Source organism: Dreissena polymorpha, chromosome 7 (assembly GCF_020536995.1).
Source record: "Dreissena polymorpha isolate Duluth1 chromosome 7, UMN_Dpol_1.0, whole genome shotgun sequence".
Taxonomy (NCBI): Eukaryota; Metazoa; Mollusca; class Bivalvia; order Myida; family Dreissenidae; genus Dreissena; species Dreissena polymorpha.
In genome coordinates this window covers 47,657,673-47,667,130 of record NC_068361.1, presented here as the reverse complement: position 1 = coordinate 47,667,130, position 9,458 = coordinate 47,657,673, and the positions used below count along the sequence as shown (strand labels likewise).

The window sequence follows — 9,458 nt, the reverse complement described above, 5'->3', positions numbered from 1 at the left end:
TCAAAATAATCCCTAAACGTCATTTATATAGTGTGTTTTGTTCGTATATTCTACAAGCGCAATATAAAGCCTAAATACTGTTGAACGTTTGTGTTAATGTGTCTCATTGAAAGACAAGTTATACCAATAACGAGCCGTTGTACAAAATGTGTATGCAGTCAAAAGCGAGTAACTGCTTTAAGTTTACGAGTCGCCTTATGTAAGTCTCAACACGAGTAGTTCGTTAGGCGCAATTAATGTTCAACGCAACATTGAGTAGCATAGTTTGTGTCCATATGGCGAATATCTTATAACGGTTAGTTGTTTATATAGTTTTTTTATCATTTCACCTCAAACTAAAGTTTGAAAGTTTTTTGCTTTGTACGATTGAAAGCTAGTGGTGTCACTCGGCGTTTTCACGGACTTGTGACCGTTCCTCTTGTCTGAGTACAAGAGAAGTCGCCTTCCCACCCCAGCCCTAGCAGACTTTGTGCATTAAAGCACTTAATAGAAATGTTATTGCTCGGTCATCGGTCAGGTTCGGTCAACGCGTGCCTGCGTTTCTGAGAGAGCCAGATTAAGATATTTCGTGTCACCGTACGAAAATACCATGGTGTCGCATAGCAAAGCACAGGCATGTCACCATGCGTGCCTACCACCCTTCCAACAGCGCAACAATGTGGTGTTGAAAGGATTCCCAGATAGTGTCGAAAGTATTGACGGTCATAACGGGGACGAGTTGCTTTATAGCGCCTCATTTCGTATTGACTTGCAACCCCGCCCTAGACCGCTACACAGCTAAATGGGCAGGACTCCATCTGACTATCAATCTCAGCGGTCATAGTTTTGAAAAGCGTCTGCTTGTTAATTGTTGGTATTTTGGTACTTGGAATCTCTTGTGCCCAAGTAGACTTAAAATTTGGTTTTATAGATCATGCAATCATTAACTGGTTGGTAGCCTTATCAAATGCCATCGCGTCCTCGGACTCGCATACGCATCGACCCACGTCAGGTTCTAAAGCTTGCGGGCAATAATGAGTGTCCCTCGCGATAGATTGAGGAGCCTTGCCAGAGTATAACGACAGCATGGATAACACATGTTAGAACCGAAAACCGAGGCGTTTCCCCTCAAGTGCTATCGGTTCGCTTCGCAACTTGTGGAGTCGGTCTATTGACACCTACATACCTCGGTCGCCCATACTCAGTTAATTAACCGCTGTTGTCTTTCTGCTTGCCAAATAGCAGTCAACGACAACCTTACATTGATCTAGCCAGATTGGAAACTACGAGCGAAAACTAACTCGCCCAAGCGAGTGACCCGCTCCCGATTCGAGCAAAACCTCACCTAAGCACTATCGACCCAAAAAACGCCAGTAACACTGCTCCGTTACTAGGGAGCCTTGCTAGTCAACACAAGTAATTTGCAATCCTGGCTAGAGCAATGAGTATATTCGGACTGGTGTACCACCATGTGATTGTCTGCGTCTAAATTGTTGGTATTTGATACTTAGAGTCTCTTGTGCCAAAGTAGAGACTGAATATTTGTTTTATAAATCAAGCAATCATTTACTGGTTGGTAGTTCTAACAGTGCGTCAAAATAAGCACCGTGAAAACATTTTAGCACCGAAATACCGAGGTGTTTACCCCCAAGTGCTATCAGTGCGCTTCACACTTGTGGAGTCTTAAACCCCTCGGCCGCCCAAACACAGTTAATGACTGTTAATGTTTATTTTTTGTTTGATTTTGGTATTGCATAGTTTAAACACAAACACATACATCAATACATCAATATTGCTGGCCAGCACAATAAAACAACAATCTCCTTTATTTTTCATGTAAAAACATAAACATAAACATACACACTGTCAACACTTGCCACTTGCAACACCGAGTTCGTTTCAGTGCAGAATGTACACATTTTTCGATCGACACACATTCGCAATGTTACATGGATTCACAAAGTTACATGGATTCACAAAGTTGCACTGATGTCCATACACGGGCCAATGTTCAAGTTATCGGTGCGATGGACCCACGGTTTTGTCGCAGCTATACGCCACACGTATGTATTGACTACTCGGTGTCCACATCAAGGTTTGGATATTGGCACTGAAAATAGAAAAGCAAATTGTGTTAAACAGTAAACGATGAAAGTAAACAGCCTGAAATGATAAAAACATGCATGTGTAATATACCATGTATCAAATAAAATAGTAAACACAAACTGCTAAAGAAAAACACACAACTCTACCAACTGTTTAACTGATACTTACTTTTTTGTTTTGTGTTGCATGTTCAGGCGCCTTTCTGTCACTGCTCGTCTAGCAGTACAGCTGAAATGAAATAAAAAGCATGATCAGAAACTTTCATTGTAATTGTACAACTTACAATTTATGTGCACAATTTTGCATTTAAGTATAACATACAGTAAAACAATTTCAACTAATACTCACTTTTGTGTTGTGTTGTTTCCACAAAGGCGCCTTGTTGTCACTGCACGCCTGGTAGTAAACCTGACACGTCTAGTAGTAGAGAACACTCGTCCAGCAGTAAAGCTGAAATGAAATCGAAAGCATGATCAGAAACTTTTGAATGTGTTTGTACAACTTACAATTTATAAACACAATATTGAACTGTAACAGTAAACATGAAACAGATAACAATTTTACTTACCTATGTTGTCTTCGCTGAAATACAAAAGTCATGTTCATAGCAATCATAGCATATTAACACACAATGAATACAACTCAAAACTTTTAGTAAGAAACTCAGTACTTACTTTGTATTTTGTATCCAATCCCTCTGCGGACAATCTTCTTCAGTCCACAATCGAGCTGAAATCAAGACTCAATGCATACATGTAAATTTTGCCAAATAACAAACAGAACTGTGAACCAAAACTTGAACTAAACAAAACTAACTTTTCAACTGTAATGGTACTCACCTCTGGCAACTGAAATCATACAGACATTTTGCATAGCACAATACATTTTTAGTTTTAAGATAAGAATGATTTATGAACATTTTACTTACACAAAGCATAAATATGAAAAACATGCTATGATGAAAAAAACAATATGTATACAAAATTATACATAAAGAAACACAATCTACTTACCATTGCTGACCCGAAATTGAGAAAAGCACATTTTGTATAGCACAACAATCATATTCAGTTTTTACATAAATGAAGTGTACTTACATCTGCCCAACTGAAATGAAAAAGAGCATAGCAGAACAAAAGTCATCAAATATATTTCAACATGCAATTTAAAGAAGCAAATTGTACTTACCATCAGGCAACTGAACTGATAAAAACACATTTTGTATAGCAGAATACAAGTCATCAAAACAGTTCAATATGAAAATTAAAGAAAGTTTGTGTACTTACCACAGCCATACTGAAATGAAAAAGAAACACATTTTACAATGCAAAATACAGGTCATCAAAACAGTTCAATATGAAAGGCAATTGTACTTACCACAGCCATACTGAAATGAAAAAGAAACACATTTTACAATGCAGAATACAGGTCATCAAAACAATTCACTATGAAATTATAGAAAGTTAGCGTACTTACCAACAGGCTACTGAAATAAAAAAAAGACATTTTGCATAGCAGGATACAAGTCATCAAAACAGTTCAATGTGAAAATTAAAGAAAGTTTGTGTACTTACCACAGCCATACTGAAATGAAAAATATATATTAAGCATTGCATAGCAGGATACAAGTTATCAAAGCAGTTCAATATTAAATTATAGAAAGTTAGTGTACTTACCACAGCCATACTGAAATAAAAAACAACATTTAGCAATGCATAATAATCAAGACTTACCTAGCTGATCTTAAATCATTCTCTGTTTCTCAACTTCTCACTTGTCAAAAAGTCTGCTCTGTAACGACCCACCACTCAAATCTGAAAAATAGTTAAGCAGAACAAAGCACAACACAAACCAAAAGAGTAGTTCACTTACCTCATATTTTGTGCAGAGTTTTAACAGCCAATTTTCTTCTTGAAACCTGTATTCGTCTTTTTTTTGACCCACTGTGGAACAGTCACAGCAATGTAAGTCTGAAACATAGAAGGGCATAACAACACAACATACAAACCAGTATATTTGTTTCGACTTACCTTGTGGCTACAGTCAAGACACAGCTGCTGAATTTCTTTTCTGTCACAAGCTGTCAAAACATCTCTGCAATGTTAACCTGAAACATAGTAAGAAAGAGAAACATTTTGTATACAACATAGTAAACACTTACCTTGTTTAAAGAGCTGAGTTGCAGCAGTGATTCTTTATTGAAATCTTCTTCTTTTCCCTCACTGCATGAGAGACCTAAAAAATAGCATGCAAAGCAAGACACTGTTTGTATGTCTACTCTGAAACAGAGCAAAATAAAGCATACATGGTACTTATAAAACAAACACATTGTTCCACTTACCCTTCTTCAACAGTTTAGTCACAGCAGTTGATATCCTTATTCACTGTTGAGGCTACTATGAGACCTTTTCTGCAATGCTCAGCTCCGTTCGACTGTCAAATATTCAGGTCATGTCATATCTGAAACGAACTAAATCAAAACATGCATAGTACACAATCATTGATAAAATCTTAAAACAATTGTATGCTTCATAGCTTTGTGTTGTGTTTTTTTTACTATACATATCACAGACAACTGGCGACCACAAAAGAGTACATACATTTTTTGTATTACTCAAACATTGCTGTATTAAGCTCACACTCATATCAACAAAAGCATTTCGATACACAAAGTAAGTGTTCACCATCATAGTACATCATCAGTTAGTTCGACATCCCACGTTTGCTCAGGTGTAAGTACTGGCTAGCATTTACCCTTTTCAGTTAACCGTCACACATCAGCATTTCTAAACACAAGTACTGATAGATTCTACCATTGCTATTATCTTTCACATAGACTTCTAAATATCAAATACTTGTACTCACGGTTTGGGAGCTCCCTCCAAGAAACACATCTGTACTGCTCGACATCTGGCCCTCTACTGAAACAAAATATTTTGAAACACACATGCATGTAAAACGTTTTTAAACAAAAACCAACACAGAACCAAGCTGCAGCAGCTATTCTGTCTTAAAATTGTTTTATCCATAGCTACATGGAAAACCTGAAAAATAGCATAACATCACATTATAGCAGAACAAATAAAAAAACAACTTGGTCAACTTACCTTGCTTTTGTAAAGATGTGTCACAGAGGTGGAAATCTTTTTCCATGTGTAAACCAGTGACTCGAATCTGCAACAAAGTAAAGAACACATTGTACACCTCAAATCAATGACTTAAAACATACCCAACTTCTTGAATTGTGGTTTAGCAGTTGAAATCGTTTTTACTCGTGTCCCTTCTATTGACACCCAGTAGGAAACCATCTCTGCATGTGCAATCTGAAACATAGCAATACACACATGGTACAAATCAAACTACCACAATTGTTACACTTACCCTATTTGAACGTTCTATTCACATCACAACAATGTTTCTCTTCTTGAATCATCTTCGTTGTTGACTGCAAGTACATCTGAAACATAGAAGCATGCACAAAACATACCATATAAAAACTATTTTGTACTCACCATATGTTTGCTTTTCTGTTCATGCCAGCTTCCAAACCCATCACTGCCAACAGCATCTTTTTTCTGTTCATGTCAGCTTTCAATCCTTCACTGCCAAACGTATCTGAAAAATAGTACAACAGAAACAAACAAGCATAACATATCATTAGGACAGTTTTACACAACAGATATGAGAGCTCTTACAGCTACGTCTGTTCTGCTCAACTGTCCAAATGCAACTGACAGTACTTCACTGACAGTATATTTTTTTAAATAATTCACTAACATTGAGTCATTCTAACCTTACCTTCAAGGCTTGTTGAGAAGCTTCAAAATCAAGACTGCATGGCTCCACTTTCACTCAACTGTCAAATCATCACTGCATAAGCACTCCTGGAATGTATTATAGCAAAACATGCATAGAACAAACATTCAGTCAAAAGTACTTACCTTTTACTTTATCACTGCCCTGTGCTCAACTCCAGTCATCATGACATCTCTGTTTAAAAGTCTGAAACATAGGAAAACATGCAATGCAAATTAAACATAGTTACTTACCTTCTAGCATATTGTTGGAGCTCCAACAAAATCATGACTGTTCACTTCAGCTGCCAGACTTGAACTGCCAGCACACATCTGAAAATCTGAACAAAGCATTCATGTTCCATACTGTACTAGCCGTATGATTTTAAGTTACTCATCATCCAAAAAAAGAGTACATGAAAATCTAGTAAAAAATAGGTTTTGATTTGTTCATAAGTTATACTCTGAAAGAAACCATGATAATGAAGAAACTCACTTTATCTCTTCTTTTGTCAAAATACCAGTGTTCATAGTAAGATGAAACACACTTACCTCTTCGTTTCCCAGCTCTGTTAAACTGACAGGTCTTCATTTTATGTCAAATCTGAAAAGATCTACATCAAAACATGCATAGTACACAATCTTTGTTAAAACAGTAAATAGTTGTTGCATTCAAAGCTATGCGTATTTTTCACTTTACAAGTCACAGACAACTGGCGACCACAAACGAAGAAACATTTCTGTACTACTCAAACATTGCTGTATTAAGCCCACACTCATGAACATAAACCGACATATTTTTGTTATAGACTTATAGTCCCTAAAACTGTACAAAAAGAATCAAAAGCAGTTTTCAGTCATAATCTTTTATTGAATTCTATACATAGGCAATACAATCTACAGTACTCACCACAGCAAACTGAAATTAAACATCATGAAAAATACATGTCAAGCAATACATTAATCATATTATAGTGCATATCAACAAACGCAATTCAATAAATTGTATGCATTCAGTAAGTGTTCACCATCATGTTACATCATCAGTTCGATTAGCATCACCACAATACATCAACTCATAATACTGGTTAGCATTGAGCTCATGCTATAGCTATCATACATCAGCATTCATAGACACTAAAAATCAAGTAATATCTACAGTACTTACCACAGCACACTGAAACAAAAACTGTAACAGCATGCAAAAAATGTAAACCAATACATGTATCAAATATAGTGCATATAAGAAAAGTATGTCGATACACCATCATATTACACCATCAATTCGTTTGACATCCCCACGGTAGCTCAACTGTTAGTTTTGGCTAGCATTTAGCCTTTTCAATAAACATTCAGCATTTCTAGACACAAGCACTGATTAATTCTACCCATCATATCATCATTCACATCATTCCATACTAAGTGTACAATAATAGTTTTCATTAAGCATCGTTAACTAAAAACCACACATACAAGTTAAATCTGCAATACTCACCACAGCATACTGAAATAAAATAGAAATGTTAACGACATGCAAATACAAGTAAAGCAATATCATATTTAGTACATATAAGCACATGCATTTTCATGAAATATGTTTCCAATGTTTTTACATCATCGGTTCGTTTCCCAAAGTAGCTCAGTAAATATTTTGTAACACCATCATCTCTCATCACACCATATTATCGACACTGTATAAGTACTGAGTAATTTATACCCAACGCATTTCACTTCTCTATCAGTACAACAACTCAACAATAATACGCCAGCCGCTTTAAATCATCATAAATCATCATACACAGTGAGACACGTCAACAGTCAAACACAAAAGTTTGTACTCACGTTTTCGTAGACACCAGCTTCAAAAACACATCTGATCACTCCAACGTCCAGAGTTCAAGTGAAGTCAATCGCTTGACACCCCAACACAAATTTAATTGCACACAACTCAAGTCAAAGTCAAGTTGTTATCTCATGACAATAACCTAACACTACAGTCCACCAGTCATTCAATAACCCGAGTACCAAGTCGCTATTCTATAACGCGAAGTCAAGTCAGTTAAACTCAAAACTTTTCATCGATACTGTAGTCAGAGCTCACGAAAGTACGTTCATATTCGTTAACGTTCAAAAGTCAACTGAGACATAGTCATCATAAAAAAAAATCATGTCAAATTTTTTTCAGAGATCACAAAATTAACGTCTGTCTTTGTCAAAGTCTATTGGTCAACTGAGCGTTTTTTTGCCCGCGCAGTTCAATTTATATACTGAGCGCGACGTCGAGAGCACAAAAAATACGTCTTATCTCTTCAACGACCAAACCAAGAATGACAGAAAATCGTATACTTCATGATTTGAGTTCACACAATTTATGTACATGAACGCTGTTTTATTGAACAGTTAATGTCGTGCTTGCTATATAATGTTAGTTTACGAAATACCAAGCACAGTGTCTTGCAAAGCCGAATTAAATGTCTTCTGGAAATACCACATGTTTAAATACCACATGTTTAAATACCACATGTTCAAATACCAAATGTTTAAATACCACATGTTTAAATGCCACATGTTTGAATACCACATGTTTAAATACCATATGTTCAAATACCACATGTTTAAATGCCACATGTTTAAATGCCACATGTTTAAATACCACATGTTTAAATACCATATGTTCAAATACCACATGTTTAGTCATGCTCGCGCACTGCATGCGGTCGGTATTTGGCACTGCATCTCTTTCTGTGACATTTTTATGTGCAATGAACATGTTTAACTCAACATATCATGAGGAAGGATGCATTCGGGAATGTGCATCCCTTCTCATCAAGATTGAAACGTCATTGATCACATGGTGGGCTCTCTAACCAAAGCGTGACAGTGCGACTATTTTTTCATGACCATACAAGCCGAAATATTCACAGATTGAATGGTCATAAAAATTGATAAGCATGAGTCCATCAAATCCATCCAGTATTTCCAGTATTTCTTTTAGTTTTGATATACAGCAAATCCATTGCCTTTTGTGCTTTAGTGTATAGTTTTGGGCAGATGCTCACATTAAACATGAACCCATAATAGAAATAGAAAAATATCTAGTCAAAGTTACTAACCTACAGTAGCATTGTGAAATAATCCTAAATCATATAAAATATGTGAGTAATCCATCAAAAATATTCACTATAAGTAGTGTACATTTAACTCCGGCATAAAAATATCCCCGTTATACCCGTTTATTTCTACATAGCCAGAACAATTCAGGGTTCTAAGAATTTTGAAAATTAAATTGTTTATATGACGTAGTTTTTGACGAAAGCAACTCGATAGTATTTTGCGCTGGCATTGTTAAAGGGACAACCTCGATTTTCTTGTTTCAACTATGTTTTGCGAGTATAGTATTGATATAACGAATAAATAGAAAATAAATATCCAACATCATATATCAAAATGTTCAGCACAATAGCGCCTACAAAGTGATATACAAATATTTTGGTTATCTGTACAATTGTTCATACAACTTGGAAATATCATGAAAATTTGCGTTTATATCAAAATATCGTAACTCGCGCATTCGATTCT

General features: G+C 36.0%; 1 long non-coding RNA gene across 3 annotated transcripts; it reads right to left on the bottom strand.

Moving 5' to 3' along the window:
- Positions 1–1,787: 1,787 nt before the first annotated feature.
- On the bottom strand, positions 1,788–9,135 carry LOC127838023 (uncharacterized). Of its 3 annotated transcripts, XR_008029609.1 has the most exons (5): positions 5,884–9,135; positions 5,193–5,700; positions 2,434–5,006; positions 2,254–2,313; positions 1,788–2,089 (listed from the first exon to the last, which is right to left on the bottom strand). It is a non-coding gene; the product is annotated as an uncharacterized LOC127838023 (long non-coding RNA). The 3 variants fall into 3 exon arrangements; XR_008029608.1 differs by having other exon boundaries at positions 5,193–9,133; XR_008029610.1 differs by lacking the exon at positions 5,884–9,135 and having other exon boundaries at positions 2,434–5,003; positions 5,193–5,262.
- Between the last annotated feature and the right edge of the window lie 323 nt (positions 9,136–9,458).